Here is a 17,193-nt window from a genome sequence, read left to right as displayed (position 1 = left end):
AGCAAGTCTTTCACTACTCCAAGCACACGGTGTAACGGTCTTGGTTATCCAAGGCGTTACACATGTTACTCAAACTCATTCCCTCTACATGCCTCACGAAAATGCTCTCTCTCAAAGTCTTAATAAAATGATCCGCCAGATTGTCTTCCGATCTATCTTCATCACCTTGACGTCACCCCTGGCCACATATTCCCTAATGATGTGGTATTTCCTCTCTATATGCTTCATTCTTTTATGGATTTGAGATTCTTTCGAATTTGCTATAGCCCCATTATTGTCACAGTGAAATATGAGTGGTTTATCCATTCCTAGAATTACAACAAGATCCATGTAGAACTTCTTCTGCCAGACTATTTCCTTAGCAGCCTCAGACGCAACTATGTACTCAACCTCCATGGTGGAATCTAAAATGACAGACTACTTAACACTTCTCCAAATCACATCTCCACCCTCAAGAGTAAACACAATTCCAGAAGTAAGCTTCTTGTCATCGTCATTCGTCTCAAAATCAAAATCAGTGTAGCCTATCGGGTCTAGTGAACCACCCGAATAGACCAACATATAGTCCTTTGTCATTCATAGATATTTCAGTATGTGCTTGACCACTGCCAATGTTCCCTACCAGAATTTGATTGGTACCTCCTTACAACTCCCAGTGCATGGCAGATATCCTGTCTAGTGCCCAACATAGTATACATAAGATTTCCAACTTTGGATGCATAAGGAATTTGTTTCATCTCTTCTTCATCTTGAGGAGTCTGTGGAGACTGCTTTTTAGAAAGATGAACTCCATGTCAGGATGGCAATGGTCCCATCTTCCAGTTCATCATAGACAAACGTTCAAGTACCTCATAGTCAACTCCTTATGTTTAGGTATAAGCCTTTGCCACGAGTCGAGCCTTATATGTCTCAACCTTTCCATCAACTCCTCTCTTCTTCTTGTAGATCCGCTTGCACCCAGTTGGCAAAAATTCCATCGATGTTTCTACAAGATTCTAGACGGAGTTGGAGTACATGGACTTCATTTCCTAGTTCATGGCTTCAAGCCACATATCCTTTTCAGAATTAACCATTGCCTGTTTAAAGGACAATGGACCATCCTCACGAGTGTCGGTTACTACCATATTGGTTTCACCATGCATCCCGTAGCGAATCATGTTTCGAGAAACCCTCCCACTATGTCCAGGCACTGTAACTTTCTGAGTTGCACCAAATGTTTGTTCTTCTTCCACGTCCTCATCTATTTGCATCGGTATGGGTTGAACATTTCCTCCTGATTGCATTTCCTGCAACACTATTTTACTCTGAGGTTTTAAGTTTTTCACGTAGTCGCTATCTAGAAAAGTAACGTTTGTAGAAGCAAACACTTTCTTTCCAACAAGACTATAAAACAAAACACCCCGAGTACCTTTAGGATAGCCAACTGTTGTACCAAAAAAATATGAGTTGAATTACTTAGCACGGGGTACAGCTGCCAGACAAGAGTATGAAAGAAAGCGTACATATAAAGCATGTTGCTAACTCTGGAGTGAGCAGATCGAGTCAACTTGATAGCTTACGTCAACAAGATAGTCTCTAGATCGCCTCTTGCACTAAAAACTTAGTTCGAGATATGAATCGCCTAGATTGCCTTAGTGAAACTAACTCTGAACGTGACCCCTATCATTTCAGATTAGTCCTATGACACCCAGCTCAAAGGAAGTGTTTAGCTTGTGGAAGCCTGGCCATGACCCACAATGAAGGATCCCAAAAGACTCAGAAGTTCTTTATAAGCCTCACAAAGGTCCAGATTTTATTATGCATTTATTACTTGAGAACGGGTCTAAATTCAATAGGTAATCATGTATTTATGCAAATGGAAAGTTACCCAAAATTTTCAATTACCATATTAATGTACGGTTACCCAAAACTGTCCTTGAGAATCACCTATAAATACCAATTGAATTGGTAGTTAAAGGGATTGAATTTCTGTATACTGAAACTCTGGTTAAATTATCATAAACAATTTCACGGTGAGAATGAAATAGGTTAATCCAAATATGGGGTACATGATGGCTATCGAGATAGAAATTTCCTAGTTAAGGAGTCACCTTCCCAGTCCAATAGGCAGATCGAGGAAATTCTTGCTTGATTACCCCTTCCTGCAATCGATGTTATCACCGGTAGGAGGAAAAATGGGTCCTATAGGTCCCTTAGGAATAATTGACCTAACATCAGTCGATCTGTTTGGACTGCAACTTCGAGTTCCATCCCTTCTGAATGGATTTAGTGAAACACTCAACTTGCCAATCCTCATAGGAATCATTGAACTCATGGCAGTCAATTTATTCAAACTGCTACCCCGAGCTCCGTACCTTCTGAGTAGATTCCACAGAATGCTCAACCTGCCAACCCTTGTAGGAATTATAATTCAACTCACATTCCCAGGAATAAGCTTAGTGAGACGAGGTGAGCTGAAGCTAACTCAAGGAGAAGAGATGTCCCAACAAATCCATCCGTTCCTCAGCGAGCAGCTCTGGCACGAAGAAATGAATTTGCGTTGCCTCAAACCTGGGTTATTGGAGTAGACCAAGGGCGAGCTAATCTAGTGCATCTAAATGGAACAAGGATAGTTTCATCGATAAGGAATCATCCATCGCTAATTCAACATCCAATGCCACCTTGCCCACAGGGGAATGCTTCAACTCGAGTGAATGGAAGGAAAAATTCTCCCCCCCCCGAAGATGTTTATATCCCGTGGTGTGACGCTAATAATACAGGTCCTTGATCCAAGCCACGACCTGTAAGCTTCACGAATGGAAGCTACTAGACAGAGAGCCGACTTGAGGAATCACTTATGCTCAGCACAAAGCCTTCGCTTCAACCCTCAGCCTAACCCGCACGATCATTTGAACTTACAAAAAGGACATCAAACTCACCACGATAATTTGAGTTACACTTAGGCCAAGGGAGATCCGTCTATTATACGTGACAATGGGAATGTCTCGCCTAACTGTAATGCCCTACTTCCTTAGAGCATTACAGTTAGGTTAAAAGTGAGTTAAAAATGTGCCATTAGCTCACTAATCGAGGTTTTAGGTTAAAAGTGTGACTAAACCAAAATAAAAATCATTTAATGACATTAAGTATAAAAAAATTGGACTTTCATTGAAATCATTAAAAAGTTACACAGTTGGAATCCCAAAATACTATTTGGAAAATAAAATTACAACTCAAAAATACAATTAAGATCGATCTAAGTGAAAAAGCGGTTCATTAAAACATTCTCCCCAAAATAAATCTAGCTGTGGTGGCCAGGTAGGGCGAACATGTACCCGTCGCTCCACGCTCTTCGTACTCAAGTTTGGTCGACCTTCCCTTTGCCATTACCTGCACCATAGAGCACTCGTAAACCGAAGCCCAGAAGGAAAACTGAACACATAACATATAACATATAACACAACAGTCCACATTATACACTAAAACAACAAACTGGCTAAACACATAGTGACCAACACCGTCCCAGGCACTTGACCAGGCCCTGGGTTCAGGTTCTTCATCAAGCGGGTGGATACAGCACCCTAGGAGAGTCTCGCCCTAGCGGCATGCACTCAGCGTGCTCAACGCTGATCCCGACCCCCTTGCCATACCCGGCTTCATGCCATTCTCTGCTTTCGTCGTTCCCGATCTTCGCCGTTCACTCACAAACATGCATAACATAGCATAATAATAACAAATATCCACAATATATATTAAGCATAAACAATAAGGCCGCACCCTTAAACACAAATAATAGGGTCGTGCCCCGCTCTACGGGTACAACAATTTTCTTTCCTGTGTCCCTAGCTGACAAGCGAATGCGATCCCGAGCACAGTCCCCTAATTTGAGCCTCGTTGAAAACCTAGTCACAACGCATTCATAATAACCATTCATCAAGTCTTAAACCAATAAATAACTTTGGAATATTAATCTAGCCTCTGGGACCTTGAATTCCACTAAACTGGGTAGTAGAATCCTTCCCGAACCTTAATATTCGAATTCCCGAGATTAAAACCCTAATTCCCCTTTTCTTTCCATTTAGGGCCACAACCCACTACTAGTTAGAGGGCAAGGCCCTCCTTGCTGGAGGACATGGGTCGCGACAGGCTCCCCTAGGGCCGCGACACCTGAGCAAACTAGAGGCTCCTCCAGCCTCTTCAAACATGCAGGTCGTGGCGCCTAAAGAACAGGGTTGCAGCTCGGGCCTCTGAAACCCAGAAATCCAAAATCTTTTTTGCGTTTTTTTCTTCTAGTTAAACCCTTAAATTATCACCCAATTGAACCCATATTCTCAGGATTAAACCCAGGATTCATATCACAACAACATAACCAAACTAAATACCCCAGAGCTTACTCCACCAACTCATTAAAATTTAGAGATCACATCCCATAGTCTAACTCCATAAAACTTCAAAACCACCATGAAAATTCGGTAAAAAGTTACAGAATTCCATACCTTAGTTGGAAATTTGACCTAAGCTTCCTCTATCCTCCACAAGCTTTAAGTTTTCCAAGCTTCAGCCTTAAATTCTCAGCCTCACACTAGAATTACCAGAATTTCTTCAAGTCTTCAAGAGAGGGAGAGGGGAAATTGAGAGGGAGCAAGAGAGAATTGAGTTTTTTTTTTGTTTCTTTCCTTCTGGTTCCTTCTAAGAGGTTCTAAGGTCTTAGCTGCCCAAAAAGTCTAAGTCTATCCCATTAGCCAAAAGTCCAAAGTACCCTTGAGTCAATCCTAATTCTATGGTACCACTAAGAGAAATTCCGTCATTTGCCATATCCCGCTAATTCTTCAAGTGTTCCTATAAATCCCCATTTAATCTCGACATGTCCAAATAATTACTATACTACTACTCATTACCTGGTAAATCCCGAACACCAACTGTGTTCCCAAAATACCCCAAGGCTCCTCCTGAGCCGGGTATTCAACCTTGTTGTGACTATTTAGCTAAACCGCTCCCTAGGACCGTCTCAGATCGTGCATCACAAATATATCACCACTCACTCATGGTATCAATCATGATATACACTGTTGACCCTCGATTTGGTCAACGACACGAAGTCAGGTAAATGATATAAAATGAGATGAAAACAAGAAGAAATACAAATGGAAAAGTAAATGACACAAACAATTTATAGTGGTTCGGCCCCAATTGGATGGTAATGACCTACGTCCACTTAGTGTTCTTATTGATGTAGGATCCCAACACCGTGATCAATGAACTAAGGGTTCACGAGTTTCACAAGCCTTGGGAGAATTACAACTTTGGTGAATAATCACACTATAATTTTCTCTCTGAATTCAAAGATCCCCTCCCCTGAGCCTTTTGATTCGTATCTATAGGCTCAAGAAGGTTACATGGGCTAGTGGGCCTTAATTACAATTAAGACTTGCGTATCTAGGTAATAATAGAAATTACAATCAATGTATAATTATAGAATTGCATAAATAAAGGAAATAAATGAATGTAACCAGGCTGGTCGTCTGTAAGTATGATGCTTGATAAACCAATGATTTTCTGGTTGATGGTTGAGCAGGATAAACTTCCTAAAAACAGCCACGTGCCTCCCACGTGCAGACCAATCCCGCCACGTCATCAGGCAGTCCATTTTTGGGAAAAAATTTGCCCCTTAAGTTTATTTTACTGTAGCCAGCATAAAGTAATCTTAAACAACAAACCTTTCATATGTCCTGTCAAATTTGTCAGAACCATCCATGCCTTCCCAAAAAAGGCAACCAATCATATCATTGTAGTTTCCCAAAAAGTGGTTTGACAACTATTACACTTTTCCATGCCTCGAAAAATAACCCCCATCATCACCTCAGTAACCGTGCTTCGACCAATATAAATAACTCCTCAAATTCACTTTTTACTTTTTACTTTCCATTTTCTCCTCAAGAACATTGAAGAACAGAGCCTAAAGAACCCAGAAAACTCAGATGATCTGTCCAGCTATTCGACTTAACGTCTTAGAAATTTTCACAAATTTTTATCCAAGTAAGTCTCTTGAACTTCTTCGCCCTTGAGATTCCATGCAATTTTTAGTTTCTGGTTTGTTTCGGACTTTGAGTTCTTGAATGTTCTTGAAAAACCAATTTGCAGTAAATGGGTTCATAGGTATGAGCATGATAGGACAAGGAAAAAACACTACTTGAGGCTTAGGAATTGGTTTAGGAGTTAGGATTATTGATTTAGGGCGTAAAAATTTGATTTTTAAGCATTTAGAAAAAAACTAGGTTTTTCCCGCGCTTTCACAGAGTCGAAAAGTTTTTCATGAAAAACTTTTCACTTTTCCTTTTTAATCTGTTTTCCAAACTGTTCGCGTAGAATTTAGTGTTTTGGTTGGAATGCTGCTGGTCGTATAAAAGCTTAACTTTTATACACGAGCAACGTTATTCAAACTTTTTCCACTTTCTTGGTCTTTTGGCCGTAGATTCTCATCTCCCCTTCTCTGTTCGAAAATTTTCATGCATGACCCATGGGGAGGTGAGAGGCCGATCGACGACGACTTGCTCGCGTAGTTACTCGAAGATCAAGAACAACCGTTGCTGGTAATCTCGGAAATTCATTTTTCTCATAACCCTTCAAATAGATCTTCGACCATCCCAGCCAACATGGGTTGCGTAAAATCCATCACTTAAAAGAAAAAGAAAGCAACCACTCCTCTTGCCAATCCGCCTGCTCCTCGTGCTGAAAATCCTTCGACCAACCCTTAACCTGAAAACACTTCACAGCCAGAAATACAAACAAATCCCCAACCTCGGGATGTTCTTCGACCAGAGGTCGAATGGTATGCAGTATCTCCTAGGAACATTACAACTAGGATGGTAGGGAATTATCTCAAGAAGTACGGACTTCCTGGGATAACCCTACTTAAGCCTACAATTGACCAACAGGCAAACCTGCCTAGGGGCACCTTCAGCGCCTGGTCGAGATATAGAGGCAGGGGCAACCTTGCCTCTTCCTCCATTTTTCCAGGGGGTGGCCAACTATTTCGAGGTCGCTCCCTTCCAAATCACCCTAAATTGATATAGAGGGCTCTCTACTCTCTATATCTTGTACAACCACAAGAAGGGTCTGTTCCTACGCCACACGAGATCAATTATTTGTTCGATCTCAAGTCTAACCCCAATCACAACAACACGAGGTTCTTCCATTTCTACCACCAGGAATCTGGTCGCACCTTCCTGAGTGACATTACCCACAAGTCTAACATGGGAAAGTACTTCCAGGAGTACTTTTTAACACCAGACCTTGTCACCAACAATCTGACCTACATTGAAGGAGGTAAATTATTTATTTACTGATCGTTCAATTCCCTTTAGCTTTTTTGCACATTCCTTAGAACTTTGGTGTCATTCAGGTCCATGGTGTCGACTAGCTCCTACTATAGAAATGGAGACATGAGCAGCATCCCTGGCCAGCATGACCAATATAGAAAAAAGTGTCAAAGAGCTGGTTATGGAGAACAATCTAAGGATGGTTGGACTTCTGGCACCTCACAAGGATGTGAGGGAATTAATTGCGGGGAGTGCTACCGGTGGAGAAGTTCCTGAGCAGCAACAAAATGTGTCACAGCCTCCGAGGAGGAGGACAACTGGAGTGACCATCAGGGAAATCTCCAGCATCCCATGAGTAGCTGCTGCCCCTACCCCACAAAGAAAGGGCAAGTAGAAGGTTTCTGAACACCCCGAGCTTATTCTTGAATCTTCAGATGAGAACGGTACTGACTTCTCACTCTTAGAAAATTTTTTCATTCCCTTTCATTTATTTGACGAGGACGACAACTTTAAATACATGCCTAATTTAAATTCAGACTTCTTGAAGGCAGAGAGTGAGTATAGCAGTAGTTCAATAAGTAATGTAGGGACCATTAGTTGTAGCTCGGGTATTTTACTTGTAATTTCTTGGATCTTATTTCCCTGATTCGGTGGTATTTCCATCTATATTGCCTGACTGTTTGCTTCCATTTTGCAGTCATGTCAGCTGAAGATCTATTCGACCTGTATAGCATACCTGACCTCATTGCTCCTACGAGCAATAAAAAGGGGAGCAGGCCACATCATGGAGAAAGCAACGGTAACCCTCCAACAATAAAGGCTCAAACTGGGGATCCTCCAGAATTAGTTCCTTCCAGGGAAACAACACCTCCTCCAGCTCCCATCGACCAGTCGTCTCCACCAGCCCCTGTCGACCAGACACGTCCTTCAGCGCCTGTTAACCAACCTCCTCCAACTCCTGCTGACCAGACACCTCCTGGTTAGACAGGAGAGGCTTTGCCAACCATTATGCTCAGTTTAGCCAAAGATAGGCTGACTAAGCTATCAAGGCATCGACATAGCCACTCTTCCAGTTAGACTTTGGACGTCGTTACGCGACCTGTGCGAAGGCATTTCTAATAACGATCTAATTTTTTCGGGGTTCGCCTTTATCCCTCTAGTATTAACTATGAATCCTAGAAAATTTCCTGATGCCACTCCAAAAGTACACTTCTAGGGATTCAGCCTCATGTTATATCTCCTTAAGATCTCAAAACATTCCTTCAGATCGGGAACATGGTTATTGGTAGTCTTAGATTTGACCAGCATATCATCCACATACACTTCCATGTTTTTCCCGATCTGATCAGCAAACATTCTAATGACCAATCGCTGGTAGGTAGCCCTTGCATTCTTGTAACGCCCTGGATAGCCAAGACCGTTACACTGTGTGTTTATAAAGTGCAAAACCTGCTAATCAAGTCATTTAATTAAAATTGTGTTACTGAAACTATAATGGAACTAGGGTTAAAAGTGGTTTGGTCTCAAAAGCCACATTTTCATTAAGAAGCATCATCTGTTTACACGGGATCCCAAAAATATTAAGTTTAAAGACTGTTTACAAAAGTCACAAGGTTTATATACAATATCAGGCCATATTAAGGCAAAACAGACAATTAGGTAATCCCTGTCCTGATCCACTCCTCCACCATGGCGATCGAACAGCTGGCTATGTACATTCCACCTCGGAGCTCTCCATCTCAGGCTTGGTCCAATCTGCCTTTGCCTTTACCTGCACCACGTAGCACCCGTGAACCAAGGCCCAGCAAGAAAACACAACAACGGAGCGTAAGCAATCAACAGACAAATCCATATCTCACATTGCATCACAAGTTCTCAAACATATAATCATTCAGTATGACTAAGTATTCAACACACTAAGCATATCAATTCATATCAAAAATCACTGCACAAATGATAACTAGGGCTAGCGCTCTCAGGCTGCTCCCTCCGTTACCGCACTGACTCCGGCCCGCTTAAGCCGAGCTGAGTGAATATTAAGCTGTCCTCGGCTACCAGTGGCCAAGCCGCACCCTATACGCAAATATTATGTACGACACTCTTAGGCCGCTCTTACATGTCCCATGGCGTAATACCATCATTGGCACGATACAATTGTCGGGAGCACTTAGTCCCATCACAAACATATAATCGGGTGCAGTTTTCTTACCTTTCAATTCACTAGCATTGATCCCTCGACTCCTTGAGCACGATCCCCCACGAGCCCTAGCACTGACCTAAACAAAACCATAGGATAAAGACATCATTAATCCTCAAGTCCAAAACCTAGCCTCGGGGCCAATCCCGAGCCCCAGGGAAGACCTTGTTCCACCAAACAAGGTGGTGGAATCAAACCCCAAACCCTTGATCAAAAACCCTTGCAAATAACCCTAAAATCCCTTTCTGAGAACAGGGTAGCGCTACAGCGCTCATGGGAGGGCGCTATAGCGCTACAAACAGAAGCAAAATCCCCTCAGCATCATGGCCTAGTGCTACAGCGCCCAAAGGCTAGCGCTGTAGCGCTAGTCACAGACAGACCAGCGTCAGTTTTCCCTTCCTGCGATTTTCTCGAACCAACCTCAACAAAAACTCTTCCAAATCTTTCCCAACCTCAAAAACAACCTTACGACCAGACTCCACTCATCCCAAGCACCCCAAAAACCTAGAAATCAAGCACATGCATCCCCAAACTCAAAATTCACCATGGCCACTTCTAGACAGTAGAACTCAGCAGAAACTAGTTGAATTATCAAAGTTAGAGTTTAGAGTTTATACCTTTGGTGGAATTTCGACCTCAAGGTGCCCCTAGACTTCCTTGGCTTGCTCTTCTTCAGCCTTAGGCCTTAATTCCCTAAAGTTCCATCCAATTCAACTTAAACACCATAGCTCAAAAACCAGAAATAGAAACTGAAGAACTCTAAAGTCTTACCTCAAGTGCTGATGAATCCTTGCTAAACCTCTGCCAATTTCTCAATCCTAGGTTAGGATCCTTGATGCTTAGTTTATCCCAGCTCTCCTCTGAGCTTTACTCCAGAAATCCCCATGAAACAGGTGAAGGAAATATAAACCGACCTAGAGAACTCTCTCTGTTTTTCTCTCTTTCATTTCCCTTCCTTTTCAGACTTCCACACTTCCCTACAATTCCCACTAACATAAAGCCTCAACATATCTATTCCTTACATGCCAAATGACCCTAATGCCCTCCCCTTTATTTCTAATCCTTTAGTCCACTTAAGGGCATTTTAGTCATTTCACCCAATTCCCGCTAACTCCTCGAGTGTCTCTAATATTTCCCGCTTAATTCCCGGTACCTATTTAAGCACCAATAACATTCCTCAATGTCATAACAAACTTCGGTATATTCGCTAAATTCCCATTTATACCCCTAAGCTCACCCCGAGCCGGGTATAAATCCCCGTCATGACTTTTTCACTACTTTGCTCACTAGGGTCGTCTCGAGTCACAGATCACAGATATATCCACATAATAATGTGGTCTCGACAATTATCACATATATCAAAGTAGTTATGCCCATAATGGCCAAAATTACGATTATGTCCCTCTAACCTAATCAGGGCCTACATGCATACTAATACACATAGTCATGCATCTCAGATATTCAAATAGTCATATAACATGCTTTAAATCATAATCATGCATCTTAATCATTAAAGTCACACATAATTTCCCATTATGCCCTCCAGGCACACTAATCAAGGCCCTTAAGCCTTATTAGCGAATTTGGGTCGTTACAACTATCCCCTCCTAATGAGAATTTCATCCTCGAAATTTACCTGAACAACTCGGGATACTGATCCCGCATCGCTGCCTCAAGCTCCCTGGTCACCTCCTCAACCTTACTATTCCTCCACAGCACTTTAACCAGAGGAATCGTTTTATTCCGCAATACTTTGTCTTTTCGATCCAAGATCTGAACTGGTTGCTCCTCATAAGCCAAATCTGCTTGTAACTCCAAATCTTCATATCTCAACACATGAGTCACATCTGAGACATACTTCCGAAGCATGGAGACATGGAACACATCATGAACTCCAGACAGCGATGGTGGCAAGGCTAACCTATAAGCCACGTGACCAATCCTTTCCAGAATTTCGAATGGTCCAATGAATCTAGGGCTTAGCTTGCCCTTCTTTCCAAACCTCCTCACACCTCGCAATGGTGAAACTCTGAGAAAGACATGGTCCCCAACCTCGAACTCCACATCCCTACGCTTAGGATCAGCGTAGCTTTTCTGTCTACTCTGGGATACGAGCATCCTAGCCCAGATATTCTCTATGGCGTCACTTGTCTTCTAGACCATATCTGGCCCCAAATATCTCCTTTCACCCATCTCATTCCAATGAATGGGTGATCTACACTTCCTCCCATATAACATCTCGTAGGGAGCCACTCCAATCGTTGACTGATAACTATTGTTATACGAGAACTCAATCAACGGAAGGTACTTACTCCATGAACCCTCAAAATCAATCACACATGCCCTGAGCATATCCTCCAATACCTGGATCGTCCTCTTGGACTGTCCATCAGTCTGAGGATGAAAGGCTGTACTGAACTTCAACTAAGTCCCCAGAGTTTTCTGCATTCCACCCCAAAACTTGGAAGTGAAAAAAGGATCCCGGTCTGACACTATAGACTTAGGATCCCCATGGAGACGTACGATCTCCCTCACATACAACTCAGCATACTGATCCACGGTATATGTTGACCTCACTGGAAAGAAATGGGCTAACTTGGTGTATCTATCCACTATCACCCACACCGAGTCATGAAGTCCCACTATCCTGGGTAAACCTCCCACAAAGTCCATGGTAATGTCCTCCCATTTCCATTCAGGAATACCCAAAGGCTGAAGCAACCCTGCCGGTTGCTGATGCTCAGCTTTCACCTGCTGACAAGTTAAGCATCTGGCAACGTACTCTACCACATCCTTCTTCATCCCGGGCCACCAATACAAAGTTCGCAAATCCTGATACATCTTTGTGGTACCCAGATGAAGTGAGTACGGCGTCGTATGAGACTCATCTAGTATCTCTCGTCTGATCCCCTCATCAGCTGGAACACAAATCCACCCCTGATACCGAAGTAAACCAACCTCAAAAACATAATAGTCCTTAGCTATCCCCGCTAAGACATCCTCTCCAACCCTCTGTAACTGAGCATTTACCAACTGCCCTTCTCTGATCCGCTCTAGTAGGGTCGACTACAGAATAATATTAGCCAACCGTCCTACCACCAACTCTATCCCTCCTCTAACCATCTCATCAGCTAACTTCCTTGAAATCTGAACAGAACTATACAATTGATCTGGACCTCTGCGGCTCAAAGCATCCGCTACCACATTGGCTTTCCCCAGATGGTATAGAATATCACAATCATAATCCTTTACCAGCTCCAGCCAACGTCTCTGTCTCATATTCAGGTCCTTCTGTGTAAAGAAATACTTCAGGCTCTTATGGTCAGTATATACCTCACACTTCTCCCCATACAAATAATGTCGCCAAATCTTCAGTGCAAAAACCACTGCTGCCAGCTCCAAGTCATGAGTAGGATACCGCTGCTCATACTCCTTCAGCTCTCGTGATGCATAAGCTATAACTTTTTCATTCTGCATTAACACACAGCCTAAGCCTAACCTTGATGCATCGCAATAAACAACAAACTTTCCTTCCCTCGAAGGAAGACTCAACACTGGCGCTGTAATAAGTCGTCACTTCAATTCTTGGAAACTGTCTTCACACTTGTCCGACCAGATAAACTTCAGATTCTTCCGTGTCAATTATGTCATCGGTGCTGCTGTCTTCGAGAAGCCTTCCACAAACCGTCTGTATTAACCTGCTAACCCCAGAAAACTCCGCACCTCCGAGGCGTTCCTTGGCCTCGGCCAATCCTTAACCGCCTCTATCTTAGATGGATCCACCTTAATCCCATCTGTACCCACGATATGTCCAAGGAATGTCACTTCAGGTAACCATAACTCACACTTCTTAAACTTAGCGTACAACTGATGCTCCCTCAACCTCTGAAGAACCTGTCTAAGATGAAATTCGTGCTCTGCCTCTGAATTGGAATACACCAAGATGTCATCAATGAAGACAATAACAAACTGATCTAGAAAATCCTTGAACACCCTGTTCATTAAATCCATAAAGGCTGCTGGGGCATTGGTCAAACCAAAAGACATGACCAAGAACTCGTAGTGCCCATACCGCGTTCGGAAGGCTGTCTTAGGTATGTCCTCATCCTTGATCCTCAGTTGGTGATAACTAGATCGAAGATCAATCTTTAAGAACACCGTCTTACCCTGCAGCTAATCGAACAAGTCATCTATCCTTGGTAGGGGATACTTATTCTTAATGGTTAACTTGTTCAATTCCCGATAGTCAATACACATCCTCAAAGTCCCATCCTTCTTCTTAACAAACAAAACTGGAGCACCCCATGGCGAGTAGCTAGGTCTGATGAACCCCAAATCTAGAAGCTCTTGCAGTTGAATCTTTAACTCTTTCAATTCCGCCGGTGCCATTCTATATGGTGCCCTTGACACTGGCTCTGTCCCTGGCGCCAACTCAATCACAAATTGAATTTCTCTACGCGGCAGTAACCCCGGCAAATCCTCAGGAAATACATCCAAGAATTCGCAAACCAACCTGGTGTCCTCCGGTCCTACTGATGAAACTCTGGTGATATCCACCACACTAGCCAAAAAGCCTATACATCCACCCTGTAACAAATCTCTGGCTCTCAATGCAGTTATCCTGGGTACGCGGGGTCCTTGCACCACTCCCACAAAAACAAAGGGATCCTCGCCCTCTAGCTCAAAAGTTACCATCTTCTTCCTACAATCGATGGTAGCTCCATATCTAACCAGCCAACCCATACCTAAAATCATGTCAAAGTCCTCCATACCCAACTCAATCAAGTCTACTGATAACTCCCTACCATCAACTACCACTGGCAGTGCTCTAATCCACCTCCAAGATACTACCAGTTCTCTTGTAGGCAATATAGTCCCAAACCCTGAAGCACTATACTCACTAGGTATACACATTCTATCAAACTTAAAGGCATATTCGGTAACTATCATACTGCCCTGAACCAGCCCCACGAACTCATTCACCTTCGCTGCCCTGATGGCAACATTATAATACTTCTGATTAAACAGGTCCTTAAACCCTTCCGAAGTCAATGCAGCAACATCCCTAGTCTGTGATGCCACCTCCCACCAGATTCGGGCATCCTCCCTCAGCATATAAGTGGCACAGGCCACCCTATCATGTCCTTCCACTCTCATAAAATCAAGTATAGTAGTGATCACAGTCATCCACTGCTCAGCCTTCAGTGGATTTGGTTCGCCCTCAAAGATCGGGGGCTGTTGCTTCCTGAATCGCTCATACAACGGTTTCCACTTGTTCCCAACATCAACTGGCTGTACCACAGGTACCATTTCCGGTGGCACAACAGGGGCAACACTCCCAGATGGAGCCTGTTGCAGAATTCGAATCTGTTCATCTTGGCTCTGAAGTCGGGCCTGCATGTCGGCCATTAACTGCTGCCAGTTCTCAGGGACTGGCGGAGGGGTCTGACCATGATCATCATCTCTAGCCCCAGACCTGCTGGCAAGTCGTGTGGATTTTCTTGAACGCATAACTATTCAAGTAAATCTGCAATCAACGACTCGACAATTAGGCTATGATGACAGGGTAATAATCCTTTCATATCCATCACTGAAACTCCAATCATTCACAAACAATCAAAGTATAACAATTTATCTAGATATTCATTCACATGCACAGCAGTGCTGATAAGCACGCCTCAATAACATCATGCAATAGTCAAGGGCCAGGCCCTATCAGTATCTCATGCTCCCTATTCATCAAACAGATATCGACAATCATATCTCACTCAAATCATTTATGCACATAATCATGTATACACAATTACCAGACCCTGAGTTGAGCTTGTCTCTCGCGACGAATGTACATATCCAGCCAGTCTTGAGGACCCATAAACCTAGGACGCTCTAATAGCAAGTTGTAACGCCCTGGATAGCCAAGACTGTTACACTGTGTGTTTATAAAGTGCCAGACCTGCTAATCAAGTCATTTAATTAAAATTGTGTTACTGAAACTATAATGGAACTAGGGTTAAAAGTGGTTTGGTCTCAAAAGCCACATTTTCATTAAGAAGCATCATCTGTTTACACGGGATCCCAAAAATATTAAGTTTAAAGACTGTTTACAAAAGTCACAAGGTTTATATACAATATCAGGCCATATTAAGGCAAAACAGACAATTAGGTAATCCCTGTCCTGATCCGCTCCTCCACCATGGCGATCGAACAGCTGGCTATGTACATTCCACCTCGGAGCTCTCCATCTCAGGCTTGGTCCAATCTGCCTTTGCCTTTACCTGCACCACGTAGCACCCGTGAACCAAGGCCCAGCAAGAAAACACAACAACAGAGCGTAAGCAATCAACAGACAAATCCATATCTCACATTGCATCACAAGTTCTCAAACATATATAATCATTCAGTATGACTAAGTATTCAACACACTAAGCATATCAATTCATATCAAAAATCACTGCACAAATGATAACTAGGGCTAGCGCTCTCAGGCTGCTCCCTCCGTTACCGCACTGACTCCGGCCCGCTTAAGTCGAGCTGAGTGAATATTAAGCTGTCCTCGGCTACCAGTGGCCAAGCCGCGCCCTACGCGCAAATATTATGTACGAAACTCTTAGGCCGCTGTTACATGTCCCATGGCGTAATACCATCATTGACAGGGTACAATTTTCGGGAGCACTTAGTCCCATCACAAACATATAATCGGGTGCAGTTTTCTTACCTTTCAATTCACTAGCTTTGATCCCTCGACTCCTTGAGCAAGATCCCTCACGAGCCCTAGCGTTCACCTAAACAAAACCATAGGCCAAAGACATCATTAATCCTCATGTCCAAAACCTAGCCTCGGGGCCAATCCCGAGCCCCCGGGAAGTCCTAGTTCCACCAAACTAGGTGGTGGAATCAAACCCCAAACCCTTGAACAAAAACCCTTGCAAATAACCCTAAAATCCCTTTCTGAGAACAGGGTAGCACTACAGTGCTCATGGGAGGGCGCTACAAACAGAAGCAAAATCCCCTAAGCATCATGGCCTAGCGCTACAGCGCCCAAAGGCTAGCGCTGTAGCGCTTGTCACAGACAGACCAGCGTCAGTTTTCCCTTCCTGCGATTTCCTCGAACCAACCTCAACCAAAACTCTTCCAAATCTTTCCCAACCTAAAAAACAACCTTATGACCATAATCCACTCATCCCAAGCACCCCAAATACCTAGAACTCAAGCACATGCATCCCCAAACTCAAAATTCACCATGGCCACTTCTAGACAATAGAACTCAGCAGAAACTAGTTGAATTATCAAAGTTAGAGTTTAGATTTTATACCTTTGGTGGAATTTCGACCTCAAGGTGCCCCTAGACTTCCTTGGCTTGCTCTTCTTCAGCCTTAGGTCTGAATTCCCTAAAGTTCCTACCAATTCAACTTAAACACCATAGCTCAAAAACTAGAAACAGAAACTGAAGAACTCTGAAGTCTTACCTCAAGTGCTGATGAATCCTTGCTAAACCTCTGCCAATTTCTCAATCCTAGGTTAGGATCCTTGACGCTTAGTTTATCCTAGCTCTCCTCTGAGCTTTACTCCAGAAATCCCCATGAAACAGGTGAAGGAAATATAAACCGACCTAGAGAACTCTCTCTGTTTTTCTCTCTTTCTTTTCCCTTCCTTTTCCTTCTTTTTCAGACTTCCACACTTCCCTACAATTCCCACTAA

Source organism: Humulus lupulus, chromosome X (genome assembly GCF_963169125.1).
Source record: "Humulus lupulus chromosome X, drHumLupu1.1, whole genome shotgun sequence".
NCBI lineage: Eukaryota > Viridiplantae > Streptophyta > Magnoliopsida > Rosales > Cannabaceae > Humulus > Humulus lupulus.
This window is presented reverse-complemented; position numbering follows the sequence as displayed.